Source organism: Mesocricetus auratus, unplaced genomic scaffold, assembly GCF_017639785.1.
Source record: "Mesocricetus auratus isolate SY011 unplaced genomic scaffold, BCM_Maur_2.0 Super-Scaffold_100676, whole genome shotgun sequence".
Taxonomy (NCBI): Eukaryota; Metazoa; Chordata; class Mammalia; order Rodentia; family Cricetidae; genus Mesocricetus; species Mesocricetus auratus.
In genome coordinates, this window is record NW_024429266.1 from 119,356,097 (window position 1) to 119,380,957 (window position 24,861).

The 24,861-nt window shown below is 38.4% G+C and overlaps 1 protein-coding gene and 1 long non-coding RNA gene across 4 annotated transcripts in view; one reads left to right on the plus strand and one right to left on the minus strand.

Annotated features, from left to right (window-relative positions):
• Nucleotides 1-24,861, plus strand: part of Itprid1 (ITPR interacting domain containing 1) — a 144,201-nt gene that overhangs the window by 83,213 nt on the left and 36,127 nt on the right. The window lies entirely within an intron of this gene.
• LOC121137193 lies at nucleotides 16,228-24,860 on the minus strand. The gene is made up of 3 exons (XR_005874426.1): nucleotides 23,541-24,860; nucleotides 18,726-19,035; nucleotides 16,228-16,285 (listed from the first exon to the last, which is right to left on the minus strand). It is a non-coding gene; the product is annotated as an uncharacterized LOC121137193 (long non-coding RNA).

Sequence of the window (24,861 nt, forward strand, 5' to 3'; positions counted from 1 at the left end):
CGGATAGAGAAAATAAAACTGAAAGGATGTGAAAGCCAAAGAATATTAGTGTGGTTGAGATGCTATACTCCAAGAAAGAAAACAACCCAAAATGTGTTATCTAACTAGAGGCTAACTTTAGGTAACACCAAAAAATCCTGCATAATTTATATATTATATCATGTATAATACTAATTGTGATAGTAATAATGACTCTACACTACACCAATAGCTGAAGCTCTGTTAGGTGTGAACTTGAAGGCAAACATACTTAGCTCCAATTTTCCCATGCTAAGCTTGACACTTAACAAGAGGTATCCCTGAGTTTGTTCCAGTGTAGCTTCTGTTGATGCAGAAATCAAGAAGCTCTCTTTTAGTTGGGGATTGTTTTGGAAGGTGACTACAGAATGCATCTCTTATACATTGTTTTGAGCTTAGAGAGATCATTTCAGAAGAAAGGAGGTTGTGATCTTGCTGATTGCTAGAAAGTGGGAGAGGTGGGTCTGGTGCTGGCAAGAATAAAGTGAGCAATGCATCAGCAAATCTACACCATTAATTATGAAACTTGTGATTGGCTGGAAGTCCCAAATGGCATGACGTCAAGGCAACAATCAAGGGCTTTGAGGCGACCAAGGGAACATGCACAGGTTCCCTCTACTCTTTAGGTGTTGTGATGGAGCTCCTGGGTCTTCTCTGTGTAACAGACATCATCTTTCCTCACGACATGAGACTTTGGTAGCAGATGCATAATAAGGCACCCCAGTTTCATTGGAAGTGATGACAGGAAAATGATTTAGATACTGGGATTCCTCCTTCTGGAAGTGATCTTATTCTGGCCGCTCTGGCATGGGAGAGTTGACATTTCCTCTCCTAGCTTTCTCTGGGAATACTGAAGGCAGAGATAAGGCTTGGTCTTTTGGGGGGGGCGGTAAAGGGAGGTGTTGGAAAGGGTCTCAGCCAATGCAGCTGAGAGCTTGATTGGTTTCTTCTAGTGCCAACTCAGTCATCTTCTGGTGCTCACACAGACCACAGTAATTATGTCTGACATCGCCTATTTCTTTCAACATGTGCAGTTTGCCCTCTTGCATGATCATCTCATGGGTTTAATTACAGTCTTAGTTGGATACACTAATCAATTAGGTTTTGAAATTTTTTATAAAATATGGGTATTATAGGGTTTCTATATTCATTAACAGTTAACAAGTGTGGAGTCAATCTATAGGGCAATTCACATTTTTATCATTATAGTCCTTACTATACTGAGAGTACAAATTCCTGCTCCTGAGATTATTACCACTTAAAGCCCAATATTTGATCTTTATTAACTATAAAACAGAAAATGTTAGTTATAATTTTGTAGATGTTCAAAGATATTATCATGCATTATCCAGGGAACTTCACACTGTGTGGGATCTGACACAGACTAGAAGTTAAACAATTGTGTGTTCAGTGGATAAATAGGCCCAACAAAGGTTTCTCAGAGGCTGTATTTTTCCATAGAAAAACTCCTACAACATTAAACCTTAATATGAAATAAATGCAGAGAAGATGGAAGAAAGTGAGAAAAGAGAGATAGAGAGAGAGAGAGAGAGAGAGAGAGAGAGAGAGAGAGAGAGAGAGAGAGAGAGAGAGAGAGATTCATCATGGTTAAGCATCAGAAACTTAAGCAATAAAGACATGTAATAAAACCTCACAAAGATAGTGTCAACCCGTACCATAAACTCCATCAGACAAATATTGTTGCATTTTAAAATCAAGCCTTGCATCAACTAGAATTTTCATCATGGAAATTAAAGAGGAATCTGAACGTTTACAAGAAGATGCTGAAGAAGGAAGCAAAGACATGGATAAAGCTAGTTCTTATGAGCCATTTCCAAGGGCAGTGATTGGCAAACTGATTTGATGGGTTGCCGATGCTTTCATTGTTTTGTTGTCATTATTTTCTTTGGTGCATATTGTCAACTGTTTTTATATCTTCTAATGTGTTCTCAATATATTTTTTCAGAAGGTAAAGTCTTATGTGATGGGTAAACTGACAAACTGATAGCGTCATTGTAAACTCAGGTTATTCATCTTTGTTAATTTCCCTTCTGTTGCATCATTGAATGGGAACACTCTAAACATGCAGTGGAAATCGCATCCTTATATCTGCCTTGCTCTTTTATTAGGCTGATTCTTTCTCTCCTGCAGCTCACGTCTCCATCTTTCCTCAGGGGTTGTCCTCACTTATTTAAAGAGACTATGCTTCAGCAGTTTCATTAGAGTTGAAAGATGCAGAATTCTGCTACAAAATTTGGTCCTTAGTGTTCCTTTCCTACTGCCCACAGGTTACATTCCTCATTCTAGGATGTCATTTTAGGATTTCTTAGCATCACCCAGTTGAAAGTTCCTTTGACCTGAATTTAGCTGGGAGCTTGTTCCTTAGAACTTTTCTCTTTTGTGTATGTATGTGTGTATAGATGCTTATGAGTGTATATGTATTTGGCATATGTACATTTATATGTGTGCATGTGGTATATATATGCATATATATGTTCTTTTTGTATACATGAGTGTCTTGTGAATGTATTTATATGTTCTTTTGTGTACACTTGTGCCTGTTTGTGATATATACGTGTTTATGTGTGTGTGTTTGTGTGTGTGTGTGTGTGTGTGTGTGTGTATGTGCATGGATATGAGTAGAGGTTGGAGGTTAATGCTGAGTGTTTTTTCTCAGTCACTCTCTACATTGTTGTTTTAAGATGGGGTAACTCACTGAACCTACAACTCACTGATTTTACTAGACTAACTGGCTAGCAAGGCCCTAAAGACCCTCCTATTTCTACCTCTCAATCTTGGAATTACAGGCATGGACCATTCCACCTGGTTTTCTACATGGGTGCTGGAAAACCAGCATCAGATCCTCATACTTGTATGACGAGCGCTTCATGGACTGAACCATCTTTCTAGGACCCAACTTTTCTATCTCGATTGATGACATTTTCATGTTGATGGAGGACTTTCTCCAGTAGTTTTCTAAACACTACACAGAACTGCGAGATTTTTTTTGATAACTTGGGTATCTGATAATGTTTTTATCTGTTGCTTACATTTAATTGGCATCCTGGCTCAGCATGAGTTCTGGGTTCGCAGAAATTCATTCAGCATTCTGAAGACCTTGTCACATTTTCCTCTCACTCCAGTACACAGCCAAGAATTTTAATGTTAATTCTCTTATTTCTACTACTCTAATATTTCACAGCAGACTCATTTTCATTCACTGGTTTGGGTACATGTAGGGCTCATTTCAATCACAAATGCATGACCTCCAGAGGCCTAAATTATGTCTTAGTAAACTTCTAACACTGTTCTAACACTGATTTCTGCTCTCCTTCTTCTGGAAATCAACCTACTTAGTGTCAGCACTCCAGAAGTGGTTCTCCAGCATTCTCTTTTTTGCTTGATGATTGTCATGAAAAGAATAGGTCTTCTTTACCATGTACACCACCATAATGTAGCAGTAGAGTAAGGTGAGCATTGATACCATGAATCAGAAGAAAACTTTCCTCCTTTGGAGATGGCTGACTTGGGTGTTTTTGGTTGTTTGTCACAGTGACTGCTCACCAACAAAAACTCGTTTCCATTTCCACACATTTGATTTCTATGAAGTTTGTTTTCTCAGTATGCTTTTCCCCCAGAGTATTTTAGCTTTTTCTATTTTCATTTAAATTATCAGTTACAGTTCATTGGTATGCATATACATGCCTTGATATGTTTGGGAAATGTCTTCTTGTGGTAGAGTGCTTGTTTCTTCCTGGTCATTTCTTTCTCTATCTGCTTATTGTATGTGGTCTTTATATAAGAATCTATTATATATAATAATATATATGTAAGAATTCTGAATATGTAAAGAGTTGTTGAACTTAAGTTTAAATGCAGGTTCATCTAGAATAGATAATGTTGAATGCAACCCACGTGTGATATATTTAGATCATTTGTCTTGAACTACTCATTTTCCTCAGAGAATTCTTTTCTGATCTCCAGCCTAGAGTGACATTCAGTCACTTAGTGATCTGGGAAGCCAGTCAAGGCAGCTTAGAGATCTTGGCTTTCAGAACTCAGTGTGTGCATGTTTGCAGTACAATGGGCAAAACACCAAGTTAAGGTTATTGGATTCTCTTTTTATCCCAGATCCAATAAATAACTTCCATCCTTTGGCTGGGTTGGATGTAAACAGCCATTCAACATTATAAGCTTGGGAGGAAGACAATCTATGATTTAACTTCTCACCAGACAATTCTTACTGATTTGAGTTTTCTTCATGCCTTCATTTACCTCCAGTTATGGAAGACATTGCTACCAAGGTTTCCTCTACCATTTGACAGTCCTGATATATTCATGGATATATCCTTGTTTTGTTTTATGATTCATTTTCCTCTAGGAAGTAAGCTAATATTTTTCATATGTTTTCCAGCTCTAAAGACAAAGTGTTATCTCCTTCCATTGCATGTATGAGTCAGGGCAGGACACCTGAGCCACACCACGATCCACAGTCCATCAACTCCCACTATTACAGTTAAATGTTAACCCATCCGTAGATAAACCAATTGTTAGGTAACCACAGGGTCTAATTATGTATGGAAGTGCCCTTGTAGACATGCTTAGAATGAACTTTACTAATCCTGTAAGAGTTTCCCTATCAAATAAAGTTGATAATTAAGATTAACCATCACTAGCACCTTCTGAACAGGGTCTGTTATGAATGCTGCTATTAATATTCATGCTTAAGGTTTTGTATAAGAATAGGTTTGTATTTCTCTTAAGTATATAACCTAGGTGTGAAGTTCAGAGCATGTGGTAATTTGCAGTCTAACGTTGTGAGGACTTGTCAGACTGCTTCAAAAGGTATCTAAATAATTTCCTAATTATTCCAGCTAAGAAGGAAAGTTCCAATTTTCCTAATTAATGTTAGGATTTATTTCTATCTGTCTTTATTTTATGCTATTGTTTGGTGTGTGCATGTGATACATGGGGAATAGGACCCATGTTTGGGGGGATTGCTCATGTCTATGGGTAAGGGTACAGAAGCCAAAGGAAGGCATTGGGTGTCCTGATTTATCAATCTCTGTCTTATTCCTTGAGATGCAGTCACTTAGCAAACTCAAAGTTAGCTGAAGATTAGAGTGACCCAGTGATCATCTGTCTGTGTCCCCCACAGCATCTGGTCACCAGAATGCACTGACACGAGGTATTTTATGTGGATGTGGGGACCTAACCTCATGTCTTTATGATTGCAAGGCAAGTACTCTTCTCTATTGATCCATCCACCCAGCCTCCATTATATGGCTTAATATCTTAGATACACTACTAGTGGTACCTTATTGTGGTTCTGAATTTTATTTCCCTTACAATGAACAATGCTGAGTTTTCATGTGCTTGGCAAGTATTTGTATAACTGATTTGGAGAAATTTCAATTTTTAAACCCTGCTTTTAATTTGGGGTTTGAGGGTTTGGATGTTGTTGAGTTCTGGGAGCTTTTTAATATATTTTCAATGTTAGTCCCTTATTGCATATTCCACACATTCTTTAAAAATATTGTCTCCCATTTTGTGGATTGCCTGCTTGTGTTGTTGATAATCACATCTGAAATTCAGTTTTAAATTATGAAGTCTTATATGTCTGAGTTTCTCTTTTCAGGTATTCCTTTGGCTTCATAACTAAGACATCATTGCATAGCAAAATGAACAGTTATTTGCCCTATAATCCTGTGGTAGTCTTTTAGTACAGGAAATTAGATTTAGAAAATTGCCCATATTCATATGAGTTAATTCTTGTACTTGGTATGAATTGGAAGGCTCAGCTTTCTTCTTCTTTTTTATTTAAGTTAGAAACTAGCTTGTTTTACATGTCAATCCCAGTTCCCTCTCCCTCATCTCCTCCCCCAGTCTCCCCACCAGGTTCCCCAGTTCCCCACCCAATCTCCACTCTGATCCCCAGGGAGGGTGAGTCCCTCCATGGTGGATCTCCAGTGACTGTCATTTCATCCAGGACAGGGCCTAGGCCCTCCCGCAAAAGATCCAGCTGAGAGAGCATCCCATATTGTGGCATGGGCACTCAAATTTTATTAGTACTCTAGGGATAAATACTACCCAAGGCCCCATAGATTACCTAGGCCTCCTCATTGACACCCACATTCAGGGAGTCTGGGTCAGTCCCATGCTTTCCACAGAGTCATCAGTCTGAGGTCCAAGAGCTCCCACTTGTTCGGGTCATCTGTTTCTGTGGGTTAAACCAGCCCAGTCTTAACACCTTTGCCCATCAGTTTTCACTTTCTGACAGTGAATTCCAGGAGTTAAGTTCAATGTTTGCCTGTAGGTATCTGCCTCTGCTTTCATCAGTCCCTGTATAAAGGTTCTGTTTTGCACTATCACAGTGGGATTGTATACTGGCATTCCCCTGATCCATGTTTAAAATCCATAAATGAGTGAGTATATACCATGTTTCTCTTTTTGTGACTGGGTTACCTCACTCAGGATGGTTTCTTCTAGTGTCATCTATTTGCCTGCAAATTTCAAGATTCCTTTGTTTTTTTTCCCACTGAATAGTACTCCATTGAGTAAAAATACCACATTTTATCTATCCACTCTTCAGTTGAGGGGCATCTAGGTTGCTTCCAGGTTCTGACTATTACAAATAATGCTGCTATGAATATAGTGGAACTGACATCAATGTTGTATGAATGTGAACCTTTTGGATACATACCTAGGAGTGGAATTGCTGGGTCTTGTGGTAGACTGTTTCCCATTTTCGTGAGGAATCTCCATACTAATTTCCAAAGTGTCTTTATGAGTTGACACTCCCACCAGCAGTGGAGAAGTGTTCCCCTTTCTCCACATCCTCTCCAGCATAAACTGTTGTTGGAGTTTTTATTTTAGCCTTTCTGACAGGAGTGAGATGTTATCTCAGAGTTGTTTTGATTTGCATTTCCCAGATGACATGGTTTTGAGCACTTTCTTAAGTGTCTCTCAGCCATTTTAGACTCCTCTACTGAGAATTCTCTATTTAGTCCTATAGCCCACTTTTTGATTGGTTTTTTTTGTGTTTTGGAAACTTGCTTCTTGAGTTCTTTGTAAATTTTGGAGATTAGCCCTCTGTCAGATGTGGGATTAGTGAATATCTTTTCCCAATCTCTGGGTTGCCTTTTTGTCTTGCTGACTGTGTCCTTTGCCTTACAGAAGCTTCTCAGTTTCAGGAGGTTCCATGTATTAATTGTAGATCTTAGTGTCTGTGCTACTGGAGTTATGTTCAGGAAATGGTCTCCTGTACCAATTCATTCAAGGGTACCTCCCACTTTCTCTTCTAAGAGATTCAATGTGGTTGGATTTATGTTGAGGTCTTTGATCCATTTAGATTTAAGTTTTGTGCATGGTGATACACATGGATCTATCTGCAGTCTTCTACAGGTCAGCCTCCAGTTTTGCCAGCACCATTTGTTGAAGATGGTGTTTTTCTTCCGTTGTATATTTTTAGCTTCTTTGTCAAAGATCAGGTGTTCATACATGTATGGGTTAATGTTGGGGTGTTCAATTCGGTTCCATTGGTCTATCTGTCTATTTTTGTGCCAGTACCAAGCTGTTTTCAGGACTACAGCTCTGTAATAGAGCTTGAAGTCAGGTATGGTGATGCCTCCAGATGTTGCCTTGTTGAACAGGGTTGTTTTGGCTATCCTGGGTCTTTTGTTTTTCCATATAAAGTTGATTATTGTTCTTTCAAGGTCTGTGAAGAATTGTTCTGGGATTTTAATGAGGATTGTGTTAAATCTGTATATTAGTTTCGGTAGGATTGCCATTTTTACTATGTTGATCCTACCTATCCAAGAGAATGGGAGATCTTTCCATCTTCTGGTGTCTTCTTTAATTTCTTTCTTTAAAGACTCAAAGTTCTTGCAATACAGGTCTTTCGTTTGTTTGGGTAGCATTACCCCAAGGTATTTTATGTTGTTTGCGGCTATTGTAAAGGACGATGTTTCTCTCATTTCTTTCTCAGCCCTTTTATCGTCTGTATATAGTAGGGCTAATGATTTTCTTGAGTTGATCTTGTATCCTGCCACATTGCTGAAAGTATTTATCAGCTGCAGGAGTTCCCTGGTAGAGTTTTTTTGGGTCACTTATGTAAGCTATCATATCATCTGCAAATAGTGAAAGTTTGAACTCTTCCTTTCCAATTTGTATCCCCTTGATCTCCTTTTGTTGTCGTATTGCTCTAGCTAGACCTTCAAGTACAATATTGAAGAGGTATGGAGAGAGTGGACAGCCTTGTCTTGTTCCTGATCTTAGAGGATTCATGTTGAGTTTCTGTCCATTTAGTTTGATGTTGGCTATTGGTTTGCGGTCATACTTTGAAAACCTGTACTACACAAAATTTGAAAATCCAAAGAAAATGGACATCTTTCTGAATATATAACACTTGCCAAAACTAAATCAAGAACAGATAAGCAATTTAAATACCCCTAAAGAAATAGAAGCAGTCATCAAAAGTCTCCCAACAAAAAAAAAGCCCAGGACCAGATGGTTTCAGTGCAGAATTCTACCAGAAATTCAAAGAGCAGCGTAGACCAATTCTTCTCAATATATTCCACACAATAGACACAGAAAGGTCTTTGCCCCAAAGCAGCACCTGTCTACACTTCTACTCTTTGGTAATTGAATTACCTTACTACTTTTGTTGAGTAACTAGAAGTGTGTGGGTATGTCTCTGTCTAGTCACCCTGTCTATTACATTGGTCTCTAAGTCCTTGCGCCAGAGCTAGGCTGTCTTCTATTGTAGCTTTGTAGTGAGTTTTAGATAAAGAAATACAGGAATTTCACCTTCATTCTTTTTCAGTATTATCTTTAAATTTCCAAGAGAAATTTAGAGTCAGTTTTTCAATGTTCAAAGAAGAATATTTGGGATCTTGATGAAATTGGACTAACTCCATTTTAATGTCTGCCATATTATGTATGTATTTCATTAACCTGGTCATCTTAAACTCCAACAGCATGTTGGAGATTCCTATTTTGAAGCCTTTCAGCACTTTGAGTAAATTCATTCTCAAATAGTTTGCTCTTTTTGTTGTTATAAAAATGGAATTATTTTCTTAACTTTGAAATGACACTGCTCATGCTATATACAGAAATAAAATTTAACTTTTCTACTGATTTTGTGTCCTGCAACTTTACCAAACTCATTCTTTACTTGAATGGTGTTTAGTGGAATTACCAGGATTACATGTGCATAAAGAAATTCATGTATACATATATTTTACATACATAGTGGAATTATCACAATCAGAATGTTTCTATACATATAATTCTAAAATGAGTACATATGTGTATATATGATATACATGTGTGGACCTTATATACACACATAATGTATACAGAATATAGATATTATAAAATGTCTCAGTAGTAAAAAGACAAAACAAAAAAATATACAAACAACCTGAGATCATTTCTATGAATTGTTTATACAAACAGATGATTAGTGAATAAAATGTTACTCAAATCATGAAACATCAGTACAATGAAATTCTAGATGAGGTATATTATAGGACTACCTAGAACATATGTGCATATAATGTATGTAAAATGTATTCATATATGATCATGTCATCTGCAAATCTAATGTTAATTCTTTACATTCATTCTGTATTTATTCACTTATCTGTCTTGCCGGATTTTCCTTGAAACGGAAATGGAAAGAATGGATATCTTGCATTGCTAATCTTTGGAAGCAAGCATCCACTCTCTTAACATTAAGTGGAGTGTATACTATATTCTTTTTATAAAAGCCCCCTTTCAGGTAAAAGTCAACTCCATAATTTTTTGAGAGTTTTTCATCATCAGATAATATTGTATTTTGTCTAATACTTTCTTCATACTTGTTTGAGGTTGTCATAAACATGTTTTTGTGTTTCATTTACTGAATATTAATGAATTTTTATGTAAAAATATGCTTGCATTCCTAAGATAAATCTATGGTTGGAGAGCATAATCTAGTATACATACATTTCTGTACTCATGTTGATGAGTTAGTGTGAATATTCTGTTGCTGTCAAATGTACCACACCTTTACACAGTTAAAGTAATATTCCACAGCATAAACAAATGTAACACATTTTTACAGAGTTAAAATAATATCCCACAACAGACTAGTTACTTTTGTTATTACTATTAACAAAAAGCCTGACAAAAGCAACTTAAGGGAGGAAAGGTTTATTCTGACTCACAACTTTAGGGGATAGTCTTTCTTGGTAGAGAAATCATGCAGGCAGGAGCTGGATGTAGCTAGCCACCTAACATTCACAACTAGGAAACATGAATGACTGATGCTTGATTTGTGTTCTTCTTTTCATTCAGTTTCAGATCCAGCCCGTAGGAGGAGCCACACACATTTTTTAATGGGTCTGACCCCCTCAGTCATTGTTTTTTGGAAACAATGTCATAGACACACTCAGAGGTGTGTTTCCTTATTGTTTCTAAAGCTGCGCAAGTTGACAATAGAGACTAGCCATCTCAGAAGCTGGGCCTGTCCTTTCTTTTTTCTTTTTGTTATTTCTTTTCATATATTTTATATTTAACTTTTTAAGCATGTCACTTTCAGTTCCCTCTCCCTCCCCTCCTCCCTCATCCCCTAATCCTCCCAACCCATCACCCCCACTCCACCCCCCTCTGCTCCCCAGGGAGGGCAAGGGTCTCCATGAGGGATTTTCAGGGTCTGTCAGACCCTGTCCTTTCTTTACACTGCTCCACAGTCATGAGATGAGCAATGTTGCTCCCCCACATGGTCACTAGTTACTCTCCACATCTTCAAAACAATGGGGCCTCCACATATGTGAGGCAAAATCAACCCTTGTAAGTTGATTATCTCCTGATTTTGTCACAGATGCTGCCTCCTCTTGTGTTTTGTTGAGAATTTATGAGTAAATCAATTATGGTAACATTGTTTTAATCATAATATCAAATAATTAATGTTCCTTTAAGCATTTGGTAGAATTTATCACCAAAGTCAGTCATGAGGTTTCCTTTGTGAAGTGTTTAAAGTTATTACTTAATTGCCAGGAAGTGTATTTGTTACAGATCAATTCTAGTTTCTCCAAGATTACTTTTCAGTGTCTTGCATCTTTCTAGGAATTCAGACATCTCATCTAAAAACATCAAATTTATTTTCAGTATTTCCTGCAATCTTCATTTCATCTGAGAGGTTGATGATTATTCCTTCTTTTTAGTTTCATCTAATTAATTGAAAATTTCCTTTTCACTAGTTGAACCTGTGTAAAGTAAGTTTTCTTTATTGTTAAAAAAGAAAGCTTCTTTTCATTCTCTCTCATATATTTAGTGTGTCTCTGATGTGCATTTAATTTGGTCTTCTTCTTTCACTGACTTAAGATCAATTTTAAAGAACTAGCTTGAAATTCATTTGTTTCCTTCTGACAAGGTTTCATTATTTAAGAAATCCTATTCTGGAATTCTCATTAAACTATATGTGGCTCCATCTGAGGACTCTACCTACACTGTTATTTTATACATGCACCACTACACCTAGTTAAACTGCTTTGGCTTTGGTTTTGTGATGCTGGAAATTGAACCAAGGACTTGTACATGTTAGGCAAGTGTGTTAGCAGTAACCTGCCTTCCTTGCTTTCCGTTTGTAATTTTTCTTTTATTTTTTAGATTATAATATAATTACACTATTTCTCCTTTCCCCTTTCCTCTTGCTAAACCTTCCCAAGTACTCCCTTTCAAATTAATGGCCAGTTTTCATTAATTGTTGCTACATGCACATATGGACACACATATATATTCCTAGGTATAATCTGCTTGGTTTATGCCATATTATTTGTATGAATATTTTCAGGTCTGACCATTTGGCAGTGGATAACCAATTGGTGTGCTCGTTCCTGGAGAAGACTATTTGCCCTGCTCTCAGAATTCCTTAGTTCCTGTTGCTCTTTGTAGAGTGGGGCCCTCCAAGAGTTCCTCTATCCACATTTGCATATCTATTGCTATCCTTGTTCAGCTTATGTTAGGCAGTCATAACGGTGAGACTTTATGAGTGTACCTCTGACACAGTATTAGAGCAAACCTCTGCTCCTACAGCTCTTACAATATTTCAAACCCATCTGAACCAGTGTTCCCTGAGTCTTAGGTGCAGGAATTGTATTGTACATGTATCCACTAGCACTGGGATTAATAACCCTGCATTTTGGGAGGTTATGGTTTTCTATAATGATCTCTGTTGCAAAGAGAAGTTTCCTTGATGAAGGTAAAAGCTACATTTATCTGTGGGTCTAAGGACAATTATTTAGGTGTAGTTAAGGATTATGCTGGTTTAGTAAAGTGGTTAGAGGTTCTCCTTCAAGATCCATGATTTGCCAGCTCTAGGTAGTGGCTAGTTTTCCTGCACTAGGCATCCAAGATATGTGTGTGGTTACTGCATCCTTAGAGTTATCGAGTGTATTTATCTCCCTTTCCTTCCTAATTAGAGCCCCACCACCTTTTCAATATCAGATCACTTAGTATTGGCATTGTAGCTATAACCTTTACGCACTGCTTTTGGTTATATCACATATATTATAGTATACTTTAATTTTAACTCATAATAAGTATATTCAATGTCTTAAAATATTTAATTCATATTCACATACTCATATAATGTGGTTTAGATCAAATGCACTCTACATTCTCCCCTCCAGTTCTTGCCCAGTACATCCCCCATACCTTTCCTTCTACACCTCACATGCTCATTTTATTTTTAATGCCACCAAGTTCATTTAATGCTACCTATATGTGCATGGGTTTGGGACCATCTAAGGAGTGTGGGTCCACCATCACTGAATCTTCCTCTCCTAGCATCCAAAAGTTTCCAGTAGCTCAAAGGTAAGGGTGGTCATTTATGAATCACTCTTCCATCCATGCTGGGATTCCAGCTGGATCGATCTTGTTTGGGTATTGACAAAGCAAGTAGTCTGCCATGAGTTCATGTGTTCCAACACTGTTTCACTACAACAATCTTCTCCTTCTAGTTATGACTGTCTATGTGCTTCCTCTTTTTTGATGATCCTTGAACCTTGGGAGAAAGGGTTATGATACAGACATCCCATTTAAAGTCGAGGCCTCCAAAGTCTCTTATTCTCAGATACTTATTAGTTATGAGTCTCTGTATTATTCACCATGAATATAAAGATAAGAACTTGGGGGATATTTTATTACTATGTCTACTTGGCAGCATAATAGTTCCAGGTTTTCGTCAAGGGCCTATAATCTAGCTAGTCATGTATTTTTGGCTAAGTTAATGGAACCAAGCCAAAGTTTCATCTTGTAGAGCAGGCTTTAGATCCAAACAGAAAGTGTGTCGTTATTTCCATGACATCCATGCTGATAATGCACAAATAAACATAACTTGACAAACTAGTCATTATTGTAGCCCATAGGGTTTCATAAATGTGTAAGTTAAGAGCATTTGGCCCCTTGCTACAGGGTAAATCTATGTATACCTTTTTTTATATGTATGTGCATGTATTTCAGAAATCTTCTACAGTAATAGGGCTCCTTATGGTGTTTCATAGGTCTTTAGTTATCCTTTCCATTTCGTCCATGCCTTATTTTGGAGTGTGCTTAAAGAGTTCTATGTATCTGTGACTTTCTCAAATTTCCCTTTGCTATGGATTTCCAGTTTCATTCTTACATCCATTACAATGAGGTACTCTAGGGCTATAGGAACTGATTCTTTCTCTCCACTAAGTTAAAGAATAAAAAGGCAGGCAAAACCATATTTCAGCACTCTGCCCAGTTCTATGAAAGCAGAAACACACACACACACACACACACACACACACACACACACACACACACACACACAACATCAAAGCACACAAAGAGACAAACTTTAAGTGGGGAAGTGATTGAAAAATGAAATCTGAATTAGTCTGACATAACAAAAATTTATATTTAGGGTTGAAGAGAATCCCCTTTCTTTATCAGAATTGGATGGTTTGGACATTAAAGGTGATTGGACAAGTCAGACCAACAAAGTGAAGCTAACTGGTTCCCATTACAGAAACTTCTCCCCCTCCTTTCCCAGATGTTTGAAAGTCACAACCACTGAATAATTTCCAATAGCAGTTGAGTTAGTGGGAGCCCACCAAGTCTGTATTCTAGAAAAGGAGAAGAAACAGGAAGTGGACTGCCTTAACTATTTTAACAAAAAGTATATTAACCTACCTTTAACATCTTTTCTCTGTTCACCTGTACACCAAGGATCTAACTCCCTTCATTATAAAACAGTTAGGAAACATACTTTGTATTATTTAAAATTTTAAGTCATTTTTCCCTTAATGTTTGTCACATTCACTTTACAGTCTCAGCTTAAAATAATAGACAAGATTAAGAATAAAATGCAAAAGAATGTAGATGTTTTCTTCTCATATTGGAATCCCATCATTTTTTCCTCGCAAAACTGTTTTGCTAATGATCGTTAGTTTTTATTTGTGTATAAATGTTTTTTTAAGAAACTTACTTATATTTATTTTATGTGCATTCCTGCTTTGCCTGCATGCATGTCTGTGTAAGGGTGTCAGGACCCCTGGAACTGCAGTTACAGACAGTTGTTAGCTGCCATGTGGGTGCTGGGAACTGACCCCAAGACCTGGAAGAGCAGTCAGTACTCTTAACTGCTGAGCTAACTCTCAGCCTGGAAACGTCTTAAATGGTATTTTCTTTTTGAAGAATGGCTTCATAGGATGAATAATTTTTGATCTTTTGATTGGAATTCTTTGCTGTTCTACTACTTTGAAAATTTCATTCCAATACCTTTGCCTCCTATGGGTTCTGATGAGAATACAGTTCCTAACCTTACTGATTTCTCTTCTATGCATCTATTTGCTAAATCATTTTTGTCTTGCTAGTTTCAAGAATTTTGCTTTTGTTTTTGAGTGTTTCATCATCATATATCTAACCGTGCATCTTTCTGAGCTTATTCTAGGTAGAATTCACTAGTTTTTGGAAGTTTATATTCTTTTTTGTCAAAACAGGACATTTTGTTGAATTATTTCTTTATTAATTCCTTTCATTTTCTTTCTTGAATTCTACTTTGTATATTAACACATCTGATTGTACACTACCGATTTCTGAGACTCTATTCACTTTTCTGTCTGTTTTGACAGTTGAATAGTTGCAGTCAGCTTATTTACAAAATTTCTGATTCTTTCACTTGTTAGCATCAAACCTTTGAGATTTTACTTGACTATCATCATGTATTTTTATACTAATGTTCACACTGCTTTACTTCTTCAAATGCTACTCCATTAACTCTCATGTATATATATATGAGAGTATATATATACATATATACATGTATATGTATATACATATATAAGAGACAATATATTACATATATAGAATATATAATATATGTCAAGTATATACATATATATAATTACTGATTGTTTTTGTCTTGTGAGTGAAATGACTGTATTTCATCATGAAGAATTTTTTTTTGGTTTTTACGAGACAGGATTTCTCTGTATTGTTTTGGAGGCTGTCGGTCCAGCCCAGCCTTGAACTCACAGAGATCTGCCTGCCTCTGCCTCCCGAGTGCTGGGATTAAAGGCATGCACCACCACCGCCCTGCTCATCATGAAGAATTTTAATTGGATGATTTTCTCTATTTTGTTTTACTTTGCTGTATAGTAATCATTACTTTCTTTCTTTCCTTCTTTCTTTTATTCACCAGCATTTTTTAAATTTAAATTAGAAACAAGCTTGCTTCACATGTCAATCCCAGTTCCCTCTCCCTCCCCTCCTCTCCCACCTCCCCTCCAACTCTTCTCTAAGCCCTCCCCCAATCCCCACTCCACTCTCCAAGGAAGGTGAGGCCCTTCATGTGGGATCTCAAAAGTCTGTCATATCATCTGGGGCAGGGCCTAGGCCCTCCCCCATGTGTCCAGGCAGAGACAGCATCCCTCCACGTGGAATGGGCTCCCAAAGTCCATCTGGATGACAGGGATAAATGCTGATCTACTGCCCGAGGCCCCAAAGAATGCCAAGGCCTCGTCACTGACACCTACGTTCAGGGTGTCTGGATCAGTTCCATGCTGGTTTCTCAGCTGTTAGTATGGAGTCGATGAGCTCCACCTTGTTCAGGTCAGCTGTTTCTCTGGGTTTTACTAAGTCTTAACCCCTTCGCTCATCACTCCTCCCTCTCTGCAACTAGGCTCCAGGAGTTCCGTCCAGTGTTTAGTTGTGGGTGTTTGCCTCTGCTTCTTTCAGCCACTGGATGAAGGCTCTAGGATGGCACACAAGGAAGTCGTCAATCACGTTATCAGGGAAGGCCTTCTAATAGTATGTGATAGATGGGGAATTTTAAGTACCGTGAAAATTCTTGAGCTCAAACATTCCCTTCGAGATGGTGGAGGTGATGGTTTACTGTGGTTGTTGGTGTTTGTTAGCTGTAACTTTCCTGGAACAACTTCATGTTCTCTGCCATGTGTAGCTCCTGAGGTCTACTTAAGAAACTAGGGGTCAACTAACGATCAATCAGATTTTCCTAATTGTCTAGAACAAATAAGCTTACCTCCCTGTGGTGTAGCACTGTCTGGTTGGATCACATCTTCAACCATCTAGCTACTGAAATGAATCTCTTGCCTCCACTTTCTGTTTGGGCAGTATGTCAAAAATTATGTGGAGATGAGTGACTGAGATCTTTTGAAACTTTCCTGAGCATGTGCTCAAACATGAAAAAACATAGATGTTCACTCTACTTTATGTTCATTTTATTATAAAGTAATTTATCTAATTATGTTTCAGTCAGAGTGTGTGTTTATTATAATTACCTGATTGTTACTGGATTGTGGCGTTAAAGTTTTCTACTTGTAGAATATCTGGTGGCAAGATACACCAGAAGGAAAGATATTCTTGTTTAAGGCCACCTTTCCTTTAAATCCCCATATGATCAGCAGTCTGTTGTATCTCACTCCAAAGCCAGATCTGTGAGTATGTTTATATTTATGCTGTATACTCAACAGCACTCTGCCTTTCGGTTTGAAAGGCATCTCAGCAATGCAGATCTCCATTGGAACTGTCTCTGCTCCACTCACAGTATAGCCACACTAAATGGTTTTGGTGCTTCTTGGGCCACTCACATAAGCCTCACAGTTTTCAAGTACCCGTGTGCTTTTCTTTTACCTTCTAGTCACTTGTGCCACAGATTATGAAGTCAGGATTATATGCATTTTCTGATGCTGAACTTTGGCTCAGAGGAGTTAAGTGTCTTGCCACAGAAGAAGCAGGTGATATTCAGAATGCGAGCATTGGGGACCTCTTTGCTATACTACCTTTGTCCTTGATCTTGGGGAACAAGAAGTGCTAGGCTGTCATTTACTCTAAACCATCTAATGCCAAATGCCTAAATACCTATACAACATCTGATATCATCTTATACATCAAAATAAGGGAAGTGAAGAAAAATCCACAAATTTTCCCATTAAAACTACTCCAATGGCTGGAGTGAGTCAATGTGGTTTGGTGTAGGTTCATGGAGATGAAATTGAGGTGATACTCAATTTATCTCCATGGCTTCTTTATTTCTTTATCTTTGAGATTATAATAAAATTACATCATCTCTCCCTTCTTTTCCTCCCTTCAAACCATCCCATATACCCCTCCTTGTTCCATTTCAAAGTCATGGCCTCCTTCTACATTAATTGTTGTTGCATGCATGTATATACATATATGTGCCTAGATATAATCTCCTCAGTCTGTATTATATCACTTATATATGTTTTAGGGCTGAACATTTGGTATTGGACAACTGAATGGTGTGCTCTTCCCAGAGGTAGACTCTTTTCCACACCCTAATCATTCCTTGGTGCCCTATGGTTCTTTGCATAGGGTTTAGGCTGCTGGGCTTTGCAGAATCCATGTCAACCTGTCTGTGGTTGCTGTCCTTGTACAGTTCATGTTGGTGAGACTTTAGGGTGTAGCTTCTAACCTTACTAGAAGACATAATCTCCCAACAAAGTCCCTGATCCTCTTCCCACCCCCTCTTCTTCAATGTTCCCTGAGCCTTAGCTGCAGGATTTGCTTTGTGGATGTATCCATTAGGACTGGTATCCACAACTCTGCATTTTGATTAGTTGTAGTTTTCTGTATGGTCTCTGTCTGTGACAAAGAGAACATTCCTTGATGATTTGAGTATGAAGAGACATATTTAGAGCATAACTAGGCATCATGCTGGCTTAATAAAGTTGTGGTTGTAGGTTCTCCTCCTATGATCCCTGACTTTACTAGTCTATAGCTTATTTTTTGATGTGAGCCTAGCCTTTAGCGGCTGAGCTATCCCTATTTTTAAAAGACAACCTCATGCTGAGTTTCACAATTACAGTCATTCTAGTAGCTTGGCAAAAAATTATTGAACTCATGCAATTCCCAGCACTAAGATGAAGACAAGTTAGGCCTCCACAAAAAAATAAACCTTTCATAGGTATATGAAATTCATGAATGCACTACTTTTGTTCAGTAATGTATACCTGTTACCATGGGACCATTCCTGGTGCACAATGAATTTATGAAATTAATTAATATTTCAGATGTTTTTCAAAGGTTATAAAATATAAAGTGTGAACAGAAACTCATAGTGTTCTGGCATAGAAAGTGAGGACAGCATAGGCAGTTCAGAAAGACCCTGTGAGGAGGGAGTACTGAATGCCACTGTCACCTTCACTTACCTGCTTTAGAAACAAGCATTTAGAAGACCCCTGACTCGAGGGTTCTGCTCTGTGTACCCATCACTCAGACCTCTTGACTGAGCTCCTTATTTTCTGAGATCAAGCCAAAGATGGGGCCTGCACATCACTATCAGACCCACTGCAGACGCCTTCTGCCACCAGCAGCCGACAGACAAAAAGAAGGGTGCTTTCTAAGCATCCTGCTCTGTCATCTTGAGAATGGAGCTTAGTTCAGGTCAGTTAGCATAGTTCCAATGAAGTACACGTTGGTCAAAAAAATTGTAGAAATCTCCACAATCACAATTTTATTCTGAAAAATAAAATAAATTGAGATAGGTTCTCTAATACACACAGCTGATGTATCTTCATTTCTCCTTTGGATATAGCTATAGGACTGAATGGTCAAAAAATTGATGTGCATCCTGTGATAGTTAATACAGTCAGCTTGACAGCATCTACAGCCACCTAGGAGATCAACCACTGGGCATGTCTAGAGGAGAGGTTCTAGATTTAGTTAAATGAGGTAGAAAGACCACCCCAACAGTGGGCTGCGCCTTCGGTGGAATGAATAAAAAGGATAAAGTGAGATGGATATCAGAGCTGTCACTTTCTGCTTCCTGATTGTGGGCACAATGTGACCAACTACTCCACACTTCTGCTGCTGACCTCCGCATCGTAGCAGACTGACCCTCAAACTATGGTAAATTCTTAGTTCCCCACATTGCCATTGTTAAGCATTTGGCACAGAAACAGTCAAAGGAACTGATACACATGTAGAAAAGGCATGAACTTGGAACCTTGGCATATATATTATTTATGTGCCTAAGAAGCCCACAATACTCAGTGCTCCCATTTTCATGATAAAATCCATTCAGCCTCACACTGCAAATATCATAATCTATACAGACTATCATGGACCATAGCTGAACAGAGCAACAGCTTTTATTATCATTACTATAGCAGATCCCTCTGATCTGTGGGAGATATGACTATAGGGGCTTCTTTTCCTTTATATAGTATATTAGCGCCTCTTCTCTGCAATAATTAAATACCATGCACAGAGGAACTCATGGAAGACAGGGTTTTCTTTTGGCTTACAGTTGCAGAGGGGGCATCTCTGGTGGTGGGGAAGGTGTGGCAGCAGGCCCTCAGAGCAGGAAACTAAGAGACTGTATCTCCAGCCATGCACAGAGAGCAAAGAGTGTGAACTGGAAGTGGGGCGAGGCCCACCCACAGTGACACAGTGACGTACTTCCTCCAGCCAGGCTCCACCTCCTAACGGTTTCATAAATTCCCCAAACACCACCACCAACCAGGAGCCAAATGATAAACTAGACAATGTAAGAAAATAAAATGATGCACTACAATATTATAGTATAATTACAAATAATAACTATAATAAAACTTACATGAATGCCTCCCCCCTTTCTTTCTGTCTTTCTTTCAAAATACCTTTTTGCACTTCATTGTGTTTTCAGATCTAAAACTGACTGTGAGGATTGAAAGTACAAAAAACAAAAACATGGAAAAGTAGGAACCACTGTACTACGGATTTATCTTAAAGGTAGCATGTACATTTTCCCATGCCATTATTTTTAACAAAGATATTATGCCATCTTCAATGATTATTAGCATACAATTTTTAAAAATGTCTGAAAAGCAGAGTGAATTAAAAAGTCACTTAAAATGGAAATACTTAATTCATAACGGCAAAGTATATATAATTCTACAGACTTTCATTTTTACATAGGAAAAAAACCATTGTTAGTAGCAATTGCTGATCAGGTGTGGACAGCAGAAATAGTGTGCTGGACTTTATTGAAAAGTCTCAGTTTTTTGTGAAGTACCTGATTGCTACACAGTTTGTGATAATAATGTGAGAATCCAACTTTACTTACAGATACAAATATTTGGCTTTGCTTCTATTTGGAGGACTTAACAGTTTGTTATTAATATAGTGCTAACATTATCTTAACTTGATAATGACTCTTAATTATTCCTATTCTTGTTTTTTCTCTTTTTTTTGTTTTTGGTTTTTCAAGACAGGGTTTCTCTGTGGCTTTGGAGGCTATCCTGAAACTCGATCTGTAGACCAGGCTGGCCTCAAACTCACAGAAATCCGCCTGCCTCTGCCTCCCGAGTTCTGGGATTAAAGGTGTGAGCCACCAACGCCCGGCTTCCTTTTCTTGTTTTCTTAATGTAAATTATTACTAATGTAGGTTATTCCTAATGGAGTAGTAATTAGCATTTACATGTTGGTGCCTAGTATTTTTAATAATTGTATTTATAAATACTTATATCCTAGCATCCATTTCAAAGTACCTGTACCACTAGCCATAGATTGTGTTTCTCAAATAAATCTCAGATAGAGATTGATCTCAGAGTGATTCATTAAGAAGCTTCATCAGGAAAAAGAGTGAGGATTGTGAAATACATCAGAAAGAGAAGACAGTAACTCACTCACCAGCATGCCATTTCATCCACCAACAAAGGGCCAACTGTTTCATTATTGGTGCATCTTATTGATTCTCTAGTCAATTCTCTAGTTAAACCAGCCAGAGAAAGATCCCAAGATGCCTTAGTGAGTAGCTTTCAATGACCTGTTCTGTGATCCCCTCTGTGAGCAAAGCAGGAATCAGCCTGAGGACTATCTTTCATTTTTTTTACAAACTGCTTCTTGGTAACATATAAGGCTATAAACAGCCATGGGGAGCCCCCTAGAGAGGGACTTCCATGTGGTAGTGAGACCCCCCTCCCCATGTAATCTGTTCATCAACATACTTAGTTCTTAAAACGTTGGAATCTTTTTAGGAAGAACAGCCTGGTGAGTGACATCCTCTTCTCATTCCACCTGGAGAGGGAGATTCTGTGCTAACTCCACCTAAAGAAGGGAGATCCTGTGATCTTTCCCTTAGTCTCAGTAGGTATAGAACACTGCTACCATTAGAATGGAAATAATCCCAAATTATTCAGTGATGGATTTAGCAGAGGTGATTGACGTGAGTGAGCTTCTCAGTATCTAGCATTTTATAACTGACCCATGACACACAAACTCAAGACTTGCATGTTAAATACCACAGGACAAGCAGCATCATTTGAATGGGTATTGGGGAAGGAATCTGAACATGTGGGTATGGCCAACTTTTAACACCCCTGTTCCACACATCTTTGGGTGAGACTATTTCTTTGCTTGTCTGTGGTGTAATACAAATGGTCCCATAGGCCCCTTCTCTTTAGAAAAGCTGGACTTGATGGAAAAGACTTTGAGATAAAGACCTAAAGCAGATTCTTGAAAGTCCCCTCTTTACTGGGGTTGCAATGCAGGTGCTAAGAATAAGCACAACATTCCCGTAGTCTGTGTAGACTATCTGTGATTCTGGCTGGCTGGCAACTCCACCACACCACAGCATTTTGCCTTTTTGGACAATATTTACCTCTGTGTTGGGATGTGTGTGTCAAATACTCAGAGGTCCATAGATGAAACATGTTTCTTTTTCAAGTTAAAAATTGAAGCAAGCTTTTCTTAAAATGCCTTTAAACATATTTCCTTTATAAAGTTATTTTATAGAAGTAAAACTCTTGTTCTGAATTCCTAGGGCACAGATCTAAGACCCCAACATGTCAAGCCCTGTCACTCACTCCAGAAAAAATAGTGGAGAAAGAGACAAACTTCATTTTCAGTGTAATACATGGGGAAGGCAGGGGAAATTTTAAGTCTCTCAGCCTTTCTTGGGGGAAAACTGATACATGCTTTGCCTTTAAATCAGAGAAGAATCAGGAAGATGTCAAGAAGTCGGAATAACCAAACCAAGGTTGACTTGGCCACTACCTTAGTTCTCCCCCACCACCTTCTGGGTGTCAGGACATTGCCATTGTTCCCTAATGCTTAGAAGAATCTACATTTGGTGCAGGCACCTAGGAAACCGAACTGTTACAGAGGTTACTCCAGAAGGCAAAGTGCTTTGCAGGGCATTTGCCTATCAGGCCTGTGATCCCCAAAAGAGGGCAACCATGTTCCTATGGAGTGATCTATCTGGAAGCGTCTAATATCCCTAGAAAATGGAGGGCAGAACTTTTAAGGTGCCACTCCAGGGATCAGTAACAATACTATACAAGCTGTCAGTTGGCCATCTATAGATTATAATGTCCCTGTAAATCTTGAAAATATTATAATTGTTTGGTATTTCCAGCCTTGAAAAAAGTGGGTTAGCAGTGGAAGGTGGATATCTGCTATTTCACACGCTTGAGATAATACTTTGGCATCTTACCCAAAGCTTAAGTGGAGGAGACATACAATGAAGGCAGAGGTACCAAGTTCTACCAGTACTTGCAGAAGTACCAAGTTCTGCCAGTACTTGCTTACCTGTCAGTCGTCTGCAGGCCTGAGTAAAGAGTCAGTACTTGGACTAAATGCAACTTTTAAGACCTTTTCAGAATCTCACCTGAAATTAAAACCGCTATTTCAGATTCAACTACAGTAGATGCTAAGAAGACATTTTATTTATAGATCCTTGATAATGATAAAAACCTGTAGGAAACTTTAGGACTTGTTTTTAAAACTAGGTCTAAATCTACAATTTTTTCCAGTGTTACGAAGAAACCAACTTGATTCTAAAATCAAAGAACAGACAGAAGTTCAAGTGGGTTGCAAAGTTGGCAAAAACATGTTCTGCCAAGAAATAAAAAGCAATTCAATCCAAAATCTGCTACAGTGTTCACTTCTTCTAGTTCTCCTTGGGCAAGCACAAATTCCAGAACAGATCAGAGCATTATTCATCTCAGCACAATGCGCTTTATGAAGCTAAAGATACTCACATTGCTTATCTGAACTTAGAGGCTTTCCATTAGTGGTTCCTGTGCACTCTAGGTTCCAATCACACTGTATGTACATCAGCAGCTCTCAACCTGTAGGTGGGGATCACATGACCCTTTCACAGAGGTCTCACTTTAGATATCCCGCATATCAGATATTTGCCTTATGATTCATAACAGTAGCAAAATTACAGTTATAAGGGAGCAATGAAAAGAATTTTGCCGTTAGGGGTTGTCCTAGCTGGGCAGATTCTACTAGATACAATTCTCTAATATGCTTTCTTCAGGCTGTGTTCTTCCCAGGCTGGTGACCGACTGTCCTTCCTAAATTGTGCTTCTCTTGATACTACGAATGTCACAGCGGGGAACGCAGTGTGTGTGTGTGTGTGTGTGTGTGTGTGTGTGTGTGTGTGTGTGTGTGTGTGTGTGTGTTTCTATAGCAGTTATTCATGTTTTCTCTTCTGAACATTTTTCACCATTTGGAACTCTATTTTCTCTATTTTCTTCAAGTCACTGAAACCCTGGTGTAAAAAGTTAGTGCCAACAGGACACAGGTTAAGATTCTTATACCACAGTTTTACTTGGTGTCTCACTCAGGGTTTCTGTTGCTTTAATAATACACACTATCAAAAGCAACTTAGGGAGAAAAGGGTTTATTTCATCTGACATCTCTCAGGTTGTACTCTCTCACTGAGACAAGTTGAAGCAGGAACTCAAGGCAGAAATCTGGAGGCAGAATCCAATGCAAAAGCCATAGCGTGGTGCTGCTGAATGGCTTACTGCTTGTGGCTTACTTTAATCTGCTTTCTCATAATCCCCAGGCCCAGTTGCTCAAGGTGTGGCACCACCCACAGTGGGCTGGGCACCCCCACAATAATCATCAATCAAGAAAATGAACCACTGCCTAATCTGATGTGGACATTTTCTCACATGAGGTCCCTCTTCCCATTTGACACTATCTTGTGTCAAGTTGACAAAAATGCCAATCAGGATAATTGGTAATAAGCATCCTTAGAGTTCACTTTGGAGCACTGCTCTGGAACATGTGAAGGACAGAAGCACAGCCTTCCACCACACTGGATATCCCCATAAGCACATGATGGAAGCACAATAAGCATGCCATTGTTGCATGCTTATAGGATGAACCAAAGTGAAAGTCTTCTGGAGCAGGACTGGTCATCTGGTTGTATTACTAAGTGATCTTAATTCCAATCCTCAGGAGATATTCCTTGTGAATTATAAGTCTCTAAAAGATATATGCTGGGAAAAGTATTCTGAGGCCACTCTTTATGACTATAAAATCACAGTTTAAAAAAAAGAGGCA